Source organism: Corapipo altera, unplaced genomic scaffold, assembly GCF_003945725.1.
Source record: "Corapipo altera isolate COAL_440 unplaced genomic scaffold, ASM394572v1 255, whole genome shotgun sequence".
NCBI classification, from domain to species: domain Eukaryota; kingdom Metazoa; phylum Chordata; class Aves; order Passeriformes; family Pipridae; genus Corapipo; species Corapipo altera.
The window spans coordinates 932,352-951,799 of NW_020884929.1; the positions used below are offsets into that span (position 1 = coordinate 932,352).

The 19,448-nt window shown below is 39.2% G+C and overlaps 1 protein-coding gene across 1 annotated transcript in view; it reads right to left on the minus strand.

Moving 5' to 3' along the window:
• Window positions 1-445, minus strand: part of NDST4 (N-deacetylase and N-sulfotransferase 4) — a 105,945-nt gene extending 105,500 nt beyond the window's left edge. The window contains exon 1 of the mRNA XM_027659012.1: window positions 368-445. The gene's annotated coding sequence lies outside the window, so the exon portion shown is untranslated. The remainder of the gene's footprint in view (window positions 1-367) is intronic.
• Window positions 446-19,448: the final 19,003 nt, after the last annotated feature.

Below are 19,448 nucleotides of genomic sequence, written 5' to 3' on the forward strand. Positions count from 1 at the left end.
ACGAAATGTAACAGCTATAGCAGTTAGTCAAATGATATAAAATTAGCATATAAAAATGTTACGTATTTTCTATTGTATAGATGGGAAAGACTGATGCCTTTCTGCTGCCCTGTGTAATAACAGGCATCTGTGTGCTGCTGCTTCTGAGATTCAGACCCTCTGCAGTCTCTTTGCTGGCTGTATTTCATTAACTTTTATAAACCTCTTGCCTTCAATAACAGCAAATGAAACTCTGGCACAATGTCTCCCTCTAGGCCACAGACAAGTCCAACTCCCAATAATTCAGTGTTGGAGTTGAATAAAAGACAAATTATTCTCTCATCTGTCGGTAGCTACAATACATCAAGCAGTAATACAAGGTACTTACCGTGAAAGAAGCAGGGATATTTTCAATTACTGCCAGCTCCTTAATTACCCGTGGCACGGGGGGGGGGGTGGTGAAAGCCTGCACAAAGCACTGCTTCCTGTTTGCCTCCAAACCCTGCGTTTCCTGTGCTCGGGCACACGGGACCAGAGACAGAACCTGTGGTTTTGGTGGGGTTTCTGTGTTAGTTTAACAAGGTGCAACACGTGACAAAGGTAGCTCTGTAAAACGAGGTTTACCTTCTGCATAACGTGTGTTTGTGCACAGCAGAGCCGAAGCTGAGCGGAGCACAGCAACCACAAGCACTCTCCAACTTTTGCTTTCTTAGGACAGACTTTAAATGATCTTGCTCAAAGCAAAACAACACGTGACCCTTAGAGGCAGCTTGATGTGGGAACTCTCTGATGCTCTGCAGCATTTGTTTATTCTCAACCTAATGGTAAAACATTCTGACCTTGTACGTAGCACATCTGTGCTGGTTGAGGAGATTCTGATTGACCCTGCTCTGAGGAGGGACAGAAACAATGTTCTGGTGGTGCCCTGCCCACACAGATTGACCTTCTTTTACCCTCTTGAAATGCTGCAGCTTGTTTTGTTCTCCAGCAAATATTTTGGTTTGGTTTGGGGTTTTTTTTTTGAAATCTTCCTAAGACTCCAGCATCTCACTACTTTTTCGGTTGTGCAAACAATGTGATGCTGAAAGGCAACCTACTGAAAAGTCCCCTGTAAATTGCAAAAAGAAAGCAATGGTTTTATGGTTTTCATGGTTTTATTTGATTTTCAATGCTTTTATTTGTTTTCATGTTTTCTTTTTCAGAATACAAAGCATTTTTCCCCCCTTACCAAAAAAAAAATCCCAAAGTCTGTCATTATAGGCACGTGTATGAGAGGATTGGTATAGAAGGATTCAACCAAAATCCTTGAGAGATTGATTTTCTTGAGACTGTCTCTCTTCTTCTGGGAGGTCTTTGTTATTCAGGTTTCAGAACTGAAAACACCTTGCTGGATAGGTATTGCCATCACATATATGTGTGGGGTTGTACTGGTTTTGACTGGATAGAGAATATTTTCTATGTTGCAGCCTGTGTGGTGTTGTGTTTTGCTGTGTTTAGTCCTGGTTGCCTGCCATGTTTAAACTGCAACAGGGGCCATGACCAGTGGAGAAAAATTACATGGATACTGGGGGCTAAACTTACCTGATTTAGTGCTGTCAGTCCAGAACTTCTAGTTTGCAGAATTATCCAAAAGGCTTCTGTGATTTATTGCACAGCTGGTTATCGGGAGAGGACAATATATTCCAGTTTTGCTAAGTAATGTATGCACACAACAAGCTGCTTTGTCAATGTCACATTAATTATCCGATAATATTGAACTTAATTCTTGCTGTAAACTTAGATGTGCATTTCCTTGCATCATAATAAATTATGGACTAAACCATACCTGTTAGCGTGAAAATGCTTCTAGTAAAGCTTTTCCCCTCCAATTAGCTTAAAAATTAATAGCAAGAGATTTCCCCTGTCCTCTGTTTATTAATTCAGGTATTATTAATGATCCTCTTCAATTGGTAGGGACAGACTTTGCTGTTTAATAAGCACCATCATATGGTGGGTTTGTGGCAAAACAGCAGTCAAATTAGAAGATTCAATTTTTCTCTTTCTGGCCTAGATTTCAATGAAGAGATGAACTGCAGTCATTGCATCCAGTTTCCCTGGTCCTTTCTTCTCAGAATACTTCAGTTCTTTATGGTCTTTATCAGGACTCTCTGCAGATGACCTTACAATAACTACTTCTGTTTTGAAAACCTCTTTGTTCAAATGAATCCTTCAGATTTTATTTATTGGTTAAAAAAAACAAACAAAACCCAAACAACAACTACTACAAAACCCCAAATCCTGTCTTCTAAGTATTTAAGAACTCAGAGAAAGTGTCATGACTTGCTATTGCTGTGCTGGAGCAAACAGTGAAAATTATCCTAACCCAGTTTTGGTCTTTGTTTTATGCTTGGCAAATAAAAGAAATAGTGCAAAAAGAGACCAGTTATAAGAAATGCTATCTGTTTTGGGATTTATTTTATTTTGCAGTTGAAAACTAGCAAGAATATTTACCATCTGACAGTCAAAAAACTTTAGTCTGTCAAAATACTGTACTAGAAACTAAGATGGACAAACCATTTCATCTGATGAATAGGGGCATGGAAAGGAAAATCAGGTTAGAGAAACATAAAAGAACAAAGGAGGAATATTTTTTTTTCCTGGCAACCTTTTAGCAATATACTGCAGTCCAGAGGTGGTTCTCTGTAAATTCATTCCATATGACAGTGATGTGAAATTTTATGCCTTGTTTTGCAAGCTATCCCTTTTGTCCAAACAATCGAAAGCTCTACTCATGATAGCACAGAAAAAAACCCCAGAGGGTGATAGAGCTTCCCTTCTGATTAGCAATTTTGCACTTGTTGCTGGTGTTAGTGATGAATAATCCAAAGGTATTATTAAAGGTGCTGGGATGTCTCCTCTGCTGCACTGAGTTAGTTTCTACTTTATTCAGTAGGTATAGAGGGACCATCAGGGTACAATTTTTTGTTCCTAATCTGTCTAGCTCCACCCTTGTTTAAAGCCATCCAAATAATTTCCTAACATGAACAGGTACATTTTGGGAGTTTTTCAAATAGCTTAAGGCAGCAAAGACTAGTTAGTGGGCAGTGCCTTCTGCCCCTGTGGCTTGAGATGGAGTATCTCAGGATCATGGAAACCACAGTTCAGTTTACTTTTTAAGAGGGAAGACCCACACTAAGCACGGGTTGCTTACTTTTCCTACTTTTGGCTGCTTGGTTGAGTGAGATACCCATTTATTCAGTCTTTGCTGTTCTCTTACTAAGAGTTCATACTGATAAGATAGGAAATAAATACATACCTACTGCTTTCAACTGTGCCTTACCTCAGTATCTGAACAAATCTGGACACTTCTCAAGGAAGTGATTTGTGTTATACACAGTAAGATGTAAGTAACCCCAGGAATCCTGTTCAGATGTGAAGTCAGTGTAATTCTGCTATTATTAAAAAAACAAAAAAACAAAAGACCCCAAAACACCACCCCACCACCCCCAAATTGGGCAAAGATGCTTTTAGACTGTGTTCACTGTAGCATACCTCTTTTAAAAAGTATTTTCTCGTGACCTTTAAATCTTATCTCCCTCTACAGAAAAACCTCGAAAAGTTACTGGTTGATCCTCCATTATAGAAGGACCACACTGATCCTCCATTATAGAAGAAAATGCATCCCTCAGCATAGTCCCTCTTCCAGGAAGTCCCTACAATGTCCTGTCTGCAGCTGCTCTTTCTTAGGTAAACCCACATGAAGGGACAATGGTGGGGTATGTTGTGTCCTGACAGAAACTCTGTTCACAAAAATCCTGGAGAATGGTTAATCAGATTAAGGTAAGTTTTCTATGCTTTCTCTGAGTTTACCTGTGGTGTGATGGTTATTGCACACTGGGCCCTGGGAACCAGTTCTCTGAGGGCTGATGACATCTTAGGTACATCTCTCCTTCACCTGAGGAAGACAACACAACTGGAGAGAGAACCCATTCTTTGATCCTATGTGTGTGTGTGTAAGTACCATGTGCTTCTCTTCACAATGGCACTCACACAGTGTAAGGTAGGATTTGATTAATGAGGAGACAGATATTTTTTTAGGAATAGCTGAGGTACTTCATGTCCACCGGTTATAGTACAAGGAAATCATCCCAGCAGATCTGGCAGGACATGCTTCATTCATCTCTTCAGGCTTATTATCTGAACAAGTCACAGAAACATGCCAAGGAATGCCTTCAGACTATGACAGCTCATTAATCATGTAGTCCTGCAATAAAGACAGACAGAAAATGCATTAATTACTCCTCAAACAGTTCCATTTGTTGGGATTTTTCCTTAGCTAATGTTGAAAGATGTCTAATTTTCTAGAAATAACACTCACTTTGCTTCATTTTTTCTAAATAATCAGTCAAGTTTTAACAGAAAAATATCTTGAATAGCAACATGTATAAATATAGATTAATGAGCTTGACATTCTAAGCCAAATTCTGTGCTGAAACATTTATGCCTTTAAAATGGAGTTAATGCAATTTTATTACATCATACTACTCTTACAACTAAAGAAAAGTCATATGGAATAAAAGATATAATTTAGAACACAAGGTGGAATATAAGGAATATATTCTGGGTCAGTGGGTCTTCTTTTGAGTGATCTTTACAAAGAAATCTTTCAATCTTCTCCTCTGATGCTGGCTTAGCTGTAGTAACTCACCCAGGAACTGTGAACAAGTTTTATGGCAGGTAGTAATGGGGGCTTGTGCCCTTAAAGCACTGTGGTTTTTTTTCCTCCTCTCAATCTACAAATGTTATAGCCAAGCACAAGTTAGCCTTTTTTTTTTTTTTTGAAAATGCAACCTCTTCAGGTAGTAACTCAGTAGACCACGCTAGTAGCCACCAGATAAAGTTTGTAAGCCCATATGTAGGGGCATGAAGGAACATGCTGTGGGCTGATTAGCCTTCAGAAATGAACAGGTTTTCTTTTAAATGGTTGAGGGATTTTGGTGAATCACTGTGAGCAAAGCTTGGTGTTATTTCTACATAAACTTTCTTTGTAGATAAACTTCGAAAAATTGAAGAAAAATAAAATAATATCTGTATAAATAAAGTATGGAATTAATACAGATGAAAGTACAATTAAGATTAAATGCAGAAGTGCTTTATGAACGTTGGCTTGAAGACATTAGACAGTCATCACAGGGTCTGTTAGATATAAATCCTTTGGCCAGGCCTTAATTGTCATTCCTGCTCTGTGCAGACATCACCCCAGTGAAGTCTGTAGTCCTTTTACCTGTGGCTTGAATAAAATACAGGATTCATTCTTTTGGCTCTTACTGTCTTTATGGGATTTCTTTCAGTAGCATATTCTATGGTTAATGGGGCTCAGAGGTGCAAAATTTAAAGTAAACCCTGTTTTCATACAAAATACTAGCAAATGTTGAGGAGTACCAGAAATTTACCCTTAATATTTCTGAGAACCAGCCTGGGGCTGGAGAACAGAATGGTGGTTTAGGGACAGTTTGGTTTGTTGAAACACGTAGACGAATCTGTTGGCACCTCACTCTGAAAATGCTGGAGTCATCAGTGAAACTGGAGCTTGAAGTCTGACTTGGCAACCAAATTGGCATTGCAAACTGCATATTACCTCTAAAAATGAGGAAGACTATGTGCACTGCCATCACAGTGAAATAAGGACTAATAAAATGCTGGCAAAATGCTGCAACTCATTTATAATGATTTTGATTCAAACTTTCCCATTTGTATTTTTTCTTATGAACCTAGAGAAATGCTTCCTTTCATTTCCTGCTTTTGATGATTTATCAGTTCTGTTTTTGAATACAGGTGTTCTGATAATACTTAGAAACTCTGAAATAGGTGATCCTGGCTCCTGCCTGATAAGAGAAGCTGTTTGTTGGTCTGCAGTACAAATATGTATGAGTTTAGTGACAGAAAAACAAAGGGAAATGTGAATGCATTGATGTTTCCCTCTGGCTGTTTCTCCCATTTTCTTTGAAAATAATATCTTTCAGGGCCAGAACCGTGGAGGGGTCAAAAGGACTGGGGGAGTATCAACTATGAGAGCAAAGGATAAAGAAATAAAAATGAACTGAAGTGATTGAAAGATTAGTCGGATTTATTTTTTCCAATCGTTCAGCCTTGATGCTGTAACATGAAAGGCCCAACAGAAAAACAGAAGCAAGAGCAATGGGCAGAGCATAGCACCAGGAATTAGCCAATGCATTAGGGCCACATTAGTGAGGGAATGTGTGTAAATCAAGTATTCCTGCCTGTGTGTTTGCCACTGATTCCTGCTGAGAATGAAGGAGAGTTGTGCCTTCTGCCTCTGAGTATCTGCCATGGACCATTTGGATATCCCAAATTTACAGGACAATGTACTGAGTACATTGAAGTTTATTTTATGAGCTCCTTAATAAGTATAACAAACAAAAGGGTTCAATTGCCCTTGCACAGACTGTATTTCTATTATGTGAATTCACTGTTTGACTACTCAAGTCATAAGGTTTCATAACTTGTAACCTGTAACCCTTCACTTGTGCACTGATGAGCAAAATTAGTCACCCAGCCAATGATGAGAGTGCTCATCATCCTTCCTTCTCTGTTACTGTCTCAGGAAGCACGAAATCCTTGGCAGTTCAACTGCTATTAGATCTAGTTCAAAAGCTTTTTTGGGTAAACTCCTGGTTTTATACCTTCCATCAAGGAAATTTGATGTGTAGCATTTCCATGAGCTAGTGGGTTCTGGTGGAGCCTCTGGACACTCGCTATACAAGGGTGGTGGCTGCATCCCTCTGCAGCTGGTGATGGCTAAAGGATGGCCTTGGAGCTCTTTTGGCCACCTCTGCTGCCTCTGGAGCTCTTGCTTTGCCCCCGGGGTGCTGCTCCATTAGGTCAGGCCTTGGCATGGGCTGTGTTAGCCAAAATCTGAGCAGGAGGTGGTGCATGAGCAGTCCCCATACCCAGGGAGGTTAATTTAGGCACTTCAGGCAGTCACTCATCTGACAAAAATCTTGCACAAGCATTTGTAGAGTGATGATTCTACAAAGCATTGTTGCTGTGATGTTCCCTGTTTCCTTTGAGCAGCAGGATATAATAAATTCAGACATGAAAAAATGACTATGTAATAATGCCACTAGGAACAAATTTAGATACTTCATGGGACTTCTGTGAAATCAGTGGAAACTGGAGATGTGTTCCCATCATACTGCCTTTATCAAATTTCTTTGTAAATAACCTCTATATTTTTTTTAGATTCAGGTGAATGACCCAGTTTTACTACATAATTTTTACTGTCTCACAGCAGAAGGCTAGAGATTTGATAGTAACTTCCTCTACTCTCTGAAATAGTGTCCTAATGTTTTATTTTCGTCCACTGTAAATTGCTGCATATTCCTCAGAAATGGCTGTGAGTCTTATCAATAGGATATGAAAGCACTGGAGACTACAAGTAAGGAATGTGTTTGTTTTATGAGGTGGTTATGCCTATCAACTCTGGCCTGTTGTAAGACTCCTAACTCTGTGTTGCCACTTTCAAGCTGAGGTGAAAGTTTCCTGTACTTTGAAGTTGATTAATACCTAATTTTCATAGACTCTGAATTCATAGTAATTTCATTTTGAAATAGGCATCATGCAAGTTGAAGGAGACTGATTTATTTCTTGTATTATTATTTTCCTTGTGCAAAATGCAAAGAATTCTGAAAAGCAGAGATAATCACTGTACATTTGTATGTTAATGCTACCAGGTAATCATCTTGAAAGACTGAATATGATTAACACCTCGAATCATAAACTAGGGAAAATGTACAACACTTGACAGGGAATGAAACATCTAATACAATGTGAAAACATCTGGCCAGGAAATTGTTTTCCAAACACTGAAAATTATAAGCAATTATCAAGTATTTTACCTGACTATTCTCATAACTCTGTTTTAGTGACACTTTAACTGATATTATGCTTCATTTCTCAGCAGTCTGATTTTTGGATAATCACCCTAGATCCGTGATTTACACTCTTTCATCTTCCTGCTTGATGTGCATAGCAAATATTCTGTGGTGTGCTTTAAGGGGGCAATCAAGGCTGCAGATGAAATAAGGCACTCGTGACAATTGAAGGGAAGAGCTTAATTTGGCAACTCTCATCACTGAGGGATCTGACAGGGTATCCAGGTGGCCCTAAATCAGCTTGAGCTAAACTTCTAGAGAAGTGAGCCTACATATGCCAATTTTCTTAGCATAAGCTGGGTGTTATTTCCAAGAACTTTGACTTTGGGATGTGGCAAACTGCCAGAAAATGGTGGCAGTTATACTGGCTGATAATAATTTAAGAAGACGCTTGGCTATGATGTAGATGCCCATCTGCAAACCCTACATGAAGAGAAAGGACATCTCCATCCTTTCCATAGCCATTTATGCTCTTTTTTTTCTATTACATATTTTCCCAGAGGAGAAGGTAGAGTAATGAGGACAGAGTCAAAGGGTGCTGGGTTTCCTTTGACTCCAAGAACATTTGTAGCTCATAAATCCAGATGCTGTTTCTGTGCACCGTTCCTGATTTTTATTGTGCTAATAACCCTTTTCCTGTAGCAAGCCTCAGCCACTAAGCAGAAACTATCTTTTCATCTCAGAAATGGAGCTTCCCGTCTCAAATCATTCCAGGACATGCCATCAAACTGACATCCCTAGTGGTCATTTGCTCATGTCTGAGATGAAAGTCGCAGCAAGAAAAAAATGCCACTCTGTTCCTCAGAGAGCGGGTTCGGAGTAGGGCAGATCCTCACATTCTTACCCTGCTCCAGGAATAAAATAAAAGAAAAAAAGAGATGTAAACCAGGTTGGTTTGTAAATGAAATAGGGTGAATTTTCACCTGAGGTGGTGACAGTGCTTCACTACCATATGCCCTTAAGCTGTGTGAGGTCCAACCCTTGCTTCTACATAGTGGAGCTCCTCAGAGTACTGAACCAAGCAACATTTTGTGTTGAACGTGTGAACCTCCTAACTCAGCACTACAGGATGGGCCATTTGATATCCAAGATCACACATCAGTGCAAAATGTTATTGGCTTTCATTTTAACCTCAGGTAACACGACCTCATGGGATGGCTGTACATTCCTAATCTGGTATTTTTCTCATGCCGGGAAACAATACAGGTTCTATTTGGAAATTGTTTCTTTCTACACTGTTTTTCTTTATTTTGATTTTTGCAGGTTGAGGAAATGTTCTTGCTTTTTCCCCGGTGATAATTTTCCTATTTTGCGAGCTGGAAAAATAACAGGGAAATTTTAAAGCAATTTAGGGTTTTCTAAGTATGCTGAAAAATCAAAGTCTCAAAATATTTCAAGGAAAGGCTGAAATAATCAAACGAGCTTTGGAAAACCGTACTTTTCACTGCAATTGAATAATTCATATCAATGCATACAAGAGGATTAAAGATAAATGGAACAAGGGAATTTGATATGAGAAAAAGAAAACTTAAAGTGAGATAGTAAAAACTGTCTGAGGTCTGCATTTTGAATTTTCCTTTTTTTTAAAAAAAAGAATTAGTTGCAATCAACGTGTTCTGTATTCTAGTGCTAATATAACAATATTTTCTGGGGATGACCTGCTGGAAAATTTTTTTTTTACAACTTTATAAAATACTTGGAATACACAATTTCCTGCTGGAATTTAGTCATATTGTTTGACAGCTGCTTTCAGACCTTACTTTCCTTGCATGACCCATATTTGCTCGGAGGCTTCTTTTAAACTTGTTAACTTTATAGAGGGAGCTTTAATCGAGCTAATTCATTAACAGTTCTGCATCCAAAGGAAAAAAAAAAAGGCTAATCTAATTTAAAATTTGCAAATGAGAAAGGCTAGTTTTAAACTCAAGCAGTGAATGAAAATTGAATGCTCTGAGGACCCAGCCTGCTTATGCTTTATGTGACATTTGCTGTCAGATTTGAAGGAGGGTCAAGGTAAGCGCAGGGAACTGGAAAGGTGTGTGTACTTCTGAATATTCAAAACTAAAATTCACCTACAATTTTTTTTCTCTATAAAGAGTTTAAAATCACTGCTTCATGTTACATGTTCAAAATGTTTTAGGTATTCCATTTAATTCATGTGCTCCATTTAATCTGAAAGTTACGTGAGTCAAAGCTGTCTCCTTTAATCTCTCTAAACCCACAGAAACACTTGAGGTACATCTGGTGTATGAAAAAAGGTTGCAAGTGGAGCAGTCCACTGGACCTCTGGAGACCTGGTTTTGTTTTTGTCTGCCACTGGCTGGCTGGATCTGGAGAGGCCACATCACTCTGCTACACTCTTGGTTTGTCTTTCAGGAGGGAAAAGATAATATCACTGACCTTTAGAAAGCATTTGAGATCTAATTATTTATAGATTAGGTAACATTACAGATAGGGTTGGGTTTTTTCAATGTAAAATCTTGCTTATTTTTTGACTATGAACAGAGCATTTTTTCTTCTCAGTTATTGATAGATGAGATCACAACTTAGTGGTCAGTCCAAAGCACGTGCTGGTTTGAAGAGGAGGTTGAAGACAAAAGATAGCTCTGGCCATTGGAAAAGTGCATTTCCTTAACAATAGGGTTAAACCCCATTACATTTATTATATGTAGTCATCTAATAATCATGGAAAGATAAAAAGCTCTATTAGCTTTTCATTGAATGACATTGTAAAAAAATAGCTTTGAAGGTTCTTCAGAGTAATTTGATTTGAGCAAATGCTTGGTACTCACATTCTACCTTTTCAGATACTTTAATATGGAGCTTTCAGGAGTTTTGCCTTATTTATAGCACTGAACTCTCGGAAAAGATGAGTAGGTTATGCAGCTTCTCTTGTTTAGTAAGTTACAGTAAACAGCATCCGTATTTTTGTACCTCACAGCCCTATTGCTCTTTTAAACTGTGCTGACAAAACAATTTCACTCTAATGAAACAGCTCACTGCCACTTCTCCGGAGAAAATAAAACTGGATTTGATGGCCTGGTTGTTACTGACAAGACATTTCATCATGAACACAGTTAAAGTTCCACTTTAATCATTAGACTAGGTTAGAAAGAGCAGAATATCTAATATTCGAGTTGCCTTAGTTGTTCTTAGTGGGAACTTTGCATTGTGCTGTGAATATTGATGCAAACAACAGAAATCTGCAGAACTCTGAAGCATTGGCTTTACTGGTAATCTTTGACCATAGTGTCTGTGGTAATTTAGCCTTTCCAGTCACCTGCCTGCAATGTTGGTTGTAAACTGGAAAACATTGAAACTCCAAATATTTATGTATGGAATATATCCTGCCAAACAAAGTATTTCTCTAGGTTAGCAGTCCGCCTGGTTCAGCAATGGAAATGATGAAATGCAAATTTGCAGCAAAAGAGAATAATTCTGGGTGTTATCTTGTATCCTTGAAGGTCCACCTCAGTTCTCCACAGTGCAGTCATTCCACATGGATAAAGCCTAGCAGTAAAACCAGCTTAGTCTGTGTGGGCTTGCTTACACACTTAGGAAATCTTGTCTGTGTGTTCAACATTTGCCTTACTGAAACATGAATTTAAGTGTTTACTTATCTAAGTGAGTAGCTTTGGATTGAAAAATCCCGATAATTCTCGCTGAAATGTCCTTAAAATCACTACCTCAATCTCGTGAATGTGAAGAAGTGCATTAAAAAAAGAAATAAAAAAAAAATTTAAAGAACCCCAAACCCAGCACCTCCCCAAAGGAAAAAACCCCAAACATCAACCCAACCCTGAGTATTGTAAGAATTATGCTTCAGCTGTAGACTGAATATTTGTCTGCTTGATACTTTAGCAGAGATCAGAGTCTTCTGTAATCCTGTTGTCATTCAGTGATAAAACTGGAGGAAAATAAAACGGGGAAAGGATACTTCCAGCTGAGATGGGAACAAAATCTGCTGAGAAAGAATTTAGGGATCTTCTCAGGGAAAAACTGGCTTAAATATTGTGATTTTATTTGGATTTTTTTTTTTTTTTAAGCTTTGACCCTAGTAAATACTAGAAGGGAATGTTATTCCTGTGGTTTATGGTAGTTTCTGCATGTGAGGTGTGCTGTGCCTGGGTACGAGGAGAGTGTGTGGTTTTCTACTGCTTCTGTATGGCAGTGATATGCATGTCGTTTCTCTATATTTTTAAATAGACGTTACCAGAATGTTTTGTCAGCTGCAAGCCTTGCCTAAATCTTCCCAGGTCTTCAAAGTTAAAACCCAAACAAGTCTGGGCTTCCAGGCGAGGTTTGTGCAATGGTTTCAGAGCACAGGAAACGAAATAAGAAAACAGAGCTCACCATAATGAACCCTGCGGTTATCAGGAGGGTTTGAGCTCTCAGAAATACATCCTTGAGAATCTTTAACTGGCTGACTGAAGAGCAATTGTGCTGTTTTGACGTCCCTATGAAAACACAACTGCTGAGGTCAACAGGAAGCTTTCAAAACTTGTGCAAAATGTAGTCTTTCAGGTGAAACTACTGCAGGCTGCAGAGTGTTTGGTACTTACTGAATTTGAAGAAGAAAAAGGACCTGGTGCCGTGGAGCACTGGAGCTCTGGGGAGTGTGTTTTATGCAGAGGGCCTAGAAATTAGATGTCCGTGCCCTTCCTTGTTGCTGTCATAGCCAGAGAGGCACATGAGACATATGAACTGCCTGGGAGGGAAATGCAGAACTCTGATCACTTCAGTCTCTCAAAATATGATGATTTGTAGGCAGGTGTGGCTGCCCATGAAAGCACTTGTAATCACAGCTCTGGGAAACCCTTGAAGAATTGCTCTGAACATGTGCCCATGATTTCCTTCATGTGAACAGCCCTTAGATACAGCTCTCCTTCAGCATTGTTTTCTTTCTGAACTCCCACCTCCATCTGTCTGTCCTGCTACCCATCCCTTTGCTACTAGATCAAACTCAGAGTGACTAAGGTTACTCTGCCTCTGCCCTTTTCTCCAAGGGACATTGTCCCTTGCTTCCTTCTCTGTGATTGAGCATATCTGACCTCAGTTATCTGGTTTTCTTATACTGCTTTAACTTAGTCTTTTCAGGTGCCTTTAACCATTACAAATTCTTTCTCCAAAGCATCTTTAAGATGTTGCTCTGTTCTATTGCTCCCTGAGCAGGCTTTCAAAGCTTAATGTCCCAATTTTTGTAACAAGTTCCTGTATGATTTGAGAATACTGCCAAAAGATTGTGTACTGGTGGTGGTTCTGATCATTTTTAACTCTGCTTTTTATTCCTCTGCAGACTCCCAATTTTCTTTCGCAGCAAACATTTTCACTTGACCTTCAGAGAACCTTTCTTCCCTTTCCGCTTTTCACACTGTCATTTACCCAGAGGTTGAATTCTGCTTAGGTCCATTTTCTTTGAATACACTTCTGTATACTTTTGCCCCATCTTGACCCCACATTATATGTGACAAAATTTCTAGAAACATCTGTAAGCTTCATTCTTTCAAAGACCTTATTTAAACTCTACAAATCCTGACAGTGACTGTCTGACATACATGACAGGTGTCCATCATGATGATCTGTGTCCTCTTTATTTTCCAGAGCCATTCCAGTTTGTCCCAGCTGATCATCTCTGTGTGGTTTTACTTTTCAATAATGGCAGTTCTGCAGTGACTTCAGTAGTCTGAGAACAGAATTTCACCTGGATAGTTGAACTGCACTTAAATTGCTTGGCTGATCTTTCAGTGTTTATGTAGAACGTTGGATTTGTTTGTACTTCACCCTGATTTTACTCCATAAGATCTCAGATGAGGGTATAATGCTTCCTTGGCACTTCTAGCACTGATTCAAAGAACAATTGTTTCATGACGTCAGGCGAATTGAACACAACCTACACACTCTCAAGAGGGGTCAAACTCCTGTGTTGCATAGATGTTTTTCTGTCTTGGCCAAATATATAGGAGGAGAAAATGTCCTCAAAATTTAAATGTTCAAAAAATAATTTTTTGCTCTGCTCTGTTTACGTGCATTGATAGCAAAATACCTCACTGGGTCACTAAAAATTAAATGTGTAATCCAGAGAAGTTGTTTGGCAGTGATTCACTTCAAATGTTTTGGGACCAGGTCGAGAGTAAATTGCTTCACTTTCATCTCTCATTTTTACTGTTTATTTTTCTTCTTTCTTTAAAAATGCTCTTCCATAGTTAGATTTTGTGTCCTTTAACAAATGTTATAGACTCTAAACGATGACAGTGTTCTCTCCAATTTTTATCCCTGTTCTTCAATTCTAGCCCTAATTAATTTAGCTATTGTGAACTGTATTTCAGTGGTTTAAGTGATTCTTACACATGAAGTCAGTCAAACATTTAAAGTTCTTCTGGGATAAAAATTACGGGTAATTATTGTAGGTCCCTTCCACATGAAATATTCTGTTCTCTGAAATATTCTATGTCATTACCAAGTCCTGTGGAAACATTCTACCTGTCTTGTAATCACTTCAGATTATCAGTTTACATTTGGTCAGTGCCACTGATATATTTCTTTAATGAATAATTATCTGTTTGGATGTATATATTATTTTCTCTGCAGTAAAAACTTTAATAACCCTTAACCTGATAAAAATATTTTTTTTCAATTTCATGTTTAACAATAGGCTCTTAAATGTCTTCTGATATTTTGTGGTAGCAGGGATAAATTGAACTTTTTCTTATAACTGGAGAAAAGACAAGCCAGAAAAGAGTTACCATAATCTTATAAAATGTATCAAGAATGTTAATTCAAATAACTAACTTGTTTTTCTGCCACAGAAAAGTTGAAGGCAAGCTAAAACTAGAGCTTTACAAAATGTTTTAATGACCCTTATCGTATGCTGGTGGGGTACAAGAAATGCTACTTTTTAATTTAAAATAAATCCAACTTCTGCCTAATGTGTGTGGTGGGCAATTTGCAATTATGATCTTCATGATGAGATTCCTCCATGAAATGAGAGGTGTATTATAATTTAAATGGAGCTGTAGATCTGGTTGATTTTAATTTGTGACCCAGGGGTCAGTAGTTACTGGGTGCAATAACCCTGCAGTAATGTGACTCTTCAAGGCACATTTGTATAATGAGAAATCATAACTAGTTATAGGAGGCATGATGATTTTTTTGCCTTTCCAATTCAAAAATGCTGCTCTATCAGTCTCCATTTTATGTGCTTACAACTCCAGTTAACGTGTTTTCTGCTATAAAAGCCTCTGTAGCTGTTGGCAGCATCTGATTTACAGAGGTTTACACACTTCTGTTGTTTCAGCCTGCAGCCAGAGCCCGTTGTTAGCTCCTCCCTGAAAACTCAGCCTCTCTTGTCAGTGGTAGTTGTGATTTTGGTGCCACTTCAGCTTTTTGCCACTGTTCCCCATTCCTGTGGCTTGGGTGACTTGTTGATGGCACTTTGATTGACTGAAATGACAAAATTATGTATGTGTTTTTAACTACCAGGAGACAGCCCAGACCAGTAAGAGATAAAGAGCTAGTTGACCTCTCATCCTGAGCATTTAAATATATCATGTGCTAAGACATAGTAAGTGACTTGATTTTTTCTGTTGGGTACTCATGCATCTGTCAGGGGTAAGAGGAATAACGGCACTACCTTCATTTCCTTGCATGTATCAGAGGAAGTGCTGTCACCTTCAGTTCCAGCAGTAACATCACTCTGCAAGACTTAATTCTTCCTTTCCCTTTGGTTTTCCTCCTGCTGGTTCCCCCATGCTGTTCCTGCAGGATCAGTGGCAGGATTCCAGCTGAAGGGAAACACACCCAGCAGAAGACAGTGTCTTCTGTGTCCCAGCTCTCATGCTTGACATGCAGCCAGGGATCAATGTGCTCCCGGTGCTGCACGAGTAGATCTTGCAATTCTTGTTGGAAATGAGTATTGATTACCTCTGCAAATAGACAGGGGATGAGCAACACAGAAACATTGCAGATGCTCCAATTAAGAAACACATCAGGGATTGTTAATCACTGTCCCAGCCAGCTTTTCAGAAACGCTGCTGGCAAAGAAGATGCTGTAATAGTACACACAGAAAGTGTCAGGGGGAAAAGTAGCAGCAACAACTTCTGCAAATAAAGGAGAAGGTACTCTTTCTTTACCACATGATATCCTTATAGTAGCAGGTGATTCAGAGAAATCTCCTTTTCCTTTACCACGATATCCTCATGGCAGCAGGTGATCCAGGGAACTCTCACTGAGATGGATTTATCTGTATAACGGGGCTCTCAGAGCTGTGCACTGTATCCATGACTGTTATATGTTATATAGGGTTAAATGATATTTCAAAGTAATTTCTGTGCAGTATCTATTGTTTTATTCATAATAGATCTGAGGTACAAAATCTAACAGTGTTCTCAGACTCTGGATTGAATCCGGTGTGTACACATTGCCTTTCAGAGTGAATTTCTTCCAACCTGGAGAAGGAATACCCTCACATTGCTATCCTTTTAAATATTGGCTTGATAAAATAAGTAGTACCTGTTGCAAAATTAACAAGCCTACTTCATTAGAGCTAATAGTGGAGAAAGGGATGATTATCAAATTGAATTTTAGAATTACAAGATGCTTTACAGCTGACATGCAGCTGATGCCTCAAGAATGCTAAGTCGAAAGCAGGTGAAGTATGCATTTAGCCAGGCTTTCTGCAATACGTTCTTATGAAGAGGCATTCGTGGAGTAAGCTTTGATAGTAGTGTTGCTTCTCATTTTACCTCAATTTATCATTTAGACACTTCCCTCAGGCACACCAGGAACTCGCCTCTACTTCCTTCCCACTGAGCATCCCACCTTCTCATTTGGGCTGTCTTGAATGCCTTACTCCATTATCTGACAGCCAGTGTCAAAGTGGTTCCAGTTTAAAAGGGTAGCACGGGTGCAAAAGCAAGCCCAGCCTGCCTTTCATGCTGTGTCTGCAGAGAGGGAGAGGGAGCTGAAATTCCCTCAAAGAGGAGCAATACAAATGTACACTTTGATATGATGGATGGTTTTGTCCGTGTGCTGGGTGCAGAGAGAAATGGGGGCTGACGGTAGAGGGAAAAGAAAACCTCCTTCACTTTTGATTTATAATGGATTACTACGAAGTGTCTGGAGGCCATGGACCGGCAGAGAAGGACTATGAAAGCAAAATAATCCTGGATTTAGAGCATGAGTGCAGAAATCAGAGAGGTCTTGGTAAGCCTTGGGAACTTACTGAAAAACCTCTCGTGCTGAAGAACTTCAAGAAAGTGGCTGGGGAGAGACTAGCTTTGAAGGTGTAATTTTTGAACTTGGGCACCTATGGTAAGAGCTCAGTGGCAGTAAAATACTTCTGCTTATGCCTCTTTTCCTCTCATTGTGATTCTGGGGAGTTCGCTGCACTGACACAAGAGCGTTGGTGTTCTTTGAAGTGGAATGTAGTGTTGCAAGTGTCCATTCTCAGAATGTGCAGACCAGAAATGTAATAGCTGAGCTCACAAGGCCAGTTTTTTCATCTGGCTTCTTTGTCCTTTTGCGAATGTCCACTTTTCCTTCCCACTAACAGGCCTCTTGTGTCACAGTTTAAGAGAAAGTTAAGTTCTTGGATCATCCCTAAGTAATGTGTCTGCCTAAGAACTGCACAGAGCTCAGGGAGTCTGAATCTCACAGAGGAATTCTAAATCTGGGCAAATAGTGGGTGGTGAAAGAAGCACCAAAGGTCTGCCTTGATTAATTTGGAATTAAAAAGCCAGCTACCTAATTGAAGAGAGAACTAAACAAATGCAGTGGCAAACCAGGGCTACTTTTGGAGTAGTGTTGTAATTTTTACTCTTTTACTGGCTGGAGAGGATACTATTGTGTTCCAATGCAAGTCAGTCTTAGAGTTAGAAAGAAATATGTATTTACACACTTATATACCTAGAAAACCCAGCAGTAAAAGCAGTATGCTTTTTTTCTGAGAATACTACAAGTTAGAAACGTATATGAATACTTGTCTATATTTGAAAGAGTTTGCCAACTTCCTCTGTATGGACACTTAAAAACCATTTTTTTTAACCATTCTTTGTCTCGGAAACCTTTGTCTAGGTCATGAAATAGAAGCAGAATTTTTATATATGGAAAAAAATTTCTGAGAGAAGTTTGTGGATTAGTTTACTTCTTACTACGTTAGAAGTTACTCATGTGCATTTTCTATTAATGAAGCTATTAGCTAAATCTCTTGATTTAATATAGCGCTGAGGTGGAGCCTTTTCAGACCCTTCAGACCCAAGGCAGTAGTGGACTGGGTATGAGAATTCTTCTGGAGAACAATTGACAACGCAGAAATGCAGACTTCTCAGCTCAGAGTAGGAGAGGGAGTCATTTGAAGGAGCTACTTTAATAATATGTATTTCAAATGTATATTGCATTTGGAATAGACACCTTGGTGAAGAGTCTAGGAATCACTCCGGGACCAGGTCCTTGAGAGAGATCTACTTCGTTCAGTGTTTGTTCCAACTGTCTCTGGGTCGTACAGTGTTAGCCTCAAACTTACAGCTTTCCAGTCAAATTCTGCCATAATAACAGGGAATAAGTGACACTATGTAACACCATTTGGAATATTTATAACCACTACCTGAACTCGCTGCCGGCATTCGGTCCCCGGCACAGCTCTCACTCCCTCTCCGTGTCAGTGGTTGTTCGGAGGTATTGCAGCTTTCTCTGCTCGCAGGGGCGTGCTCTGGAATTCCTCTGTTTTGTTCAGCTGCGACTCTGCAGTGCTTGTCTGGGAGCCCTCCTTAGCATGGCTTTGAGCCTCCCACCTGGAATCAGGACGAGCTTGTCCTCCTCCTCCATGTGCTTCGAGCTCACTGGAGTGTGAATCATCCCCTCCGGGTGCCACAGGTATTTGTGATAAGGAACCTGCAGTAGAGACCCGCAATATTGTCATTCTGAGGAATGGACAGTGTTCTAAAAAACATTGTATCTGTCTTCCCCTTTACAAATTTTATACCTTCCCTGTTGTGAGCATGTTTGCTCTGATTCTTCTGGTAAATGCAGAATGAACAGCTTTAAAAAGCTGTTCTTTGCCAGTGTTACTCTCTGATTCCAGTGCTAAACGCAAATCCTATTATTCCATTATTTGCTCAGTATTTTGAAATCTCACCACCAGCCATTTAGCCTGTTTGTTACCAGTTACTCTCTCTTTTAATACAAATATATTTTCAGTTAAATGTAGCTGAGGTCAGTATTTCTTCCTGCATGATCCATTTCTTTTCAAAGTCCTACTCCTACAAGAGCCTCAAAAGTTTTTCTTTGTTGCTTACGCAGATTCATTCTTCTCACACTGTTTTCCAGCAATCAATAGAAAATATTCGTCCTTGAAATTATGAGTTCTAAATGATATTAGAGTGTTCAGTGTCCTGGGTCTGAGAGCTCTCCTTTGCATTGATTCAGGGTTGAAATGCCACGAAATCTGTTCACAGTAATCTTCCTCAAGGAAAAAAAAAAAACCACCAACATGTTTCCTTGAACAAGGAAAACAATAAAATTATTCAAATTATTTTTTC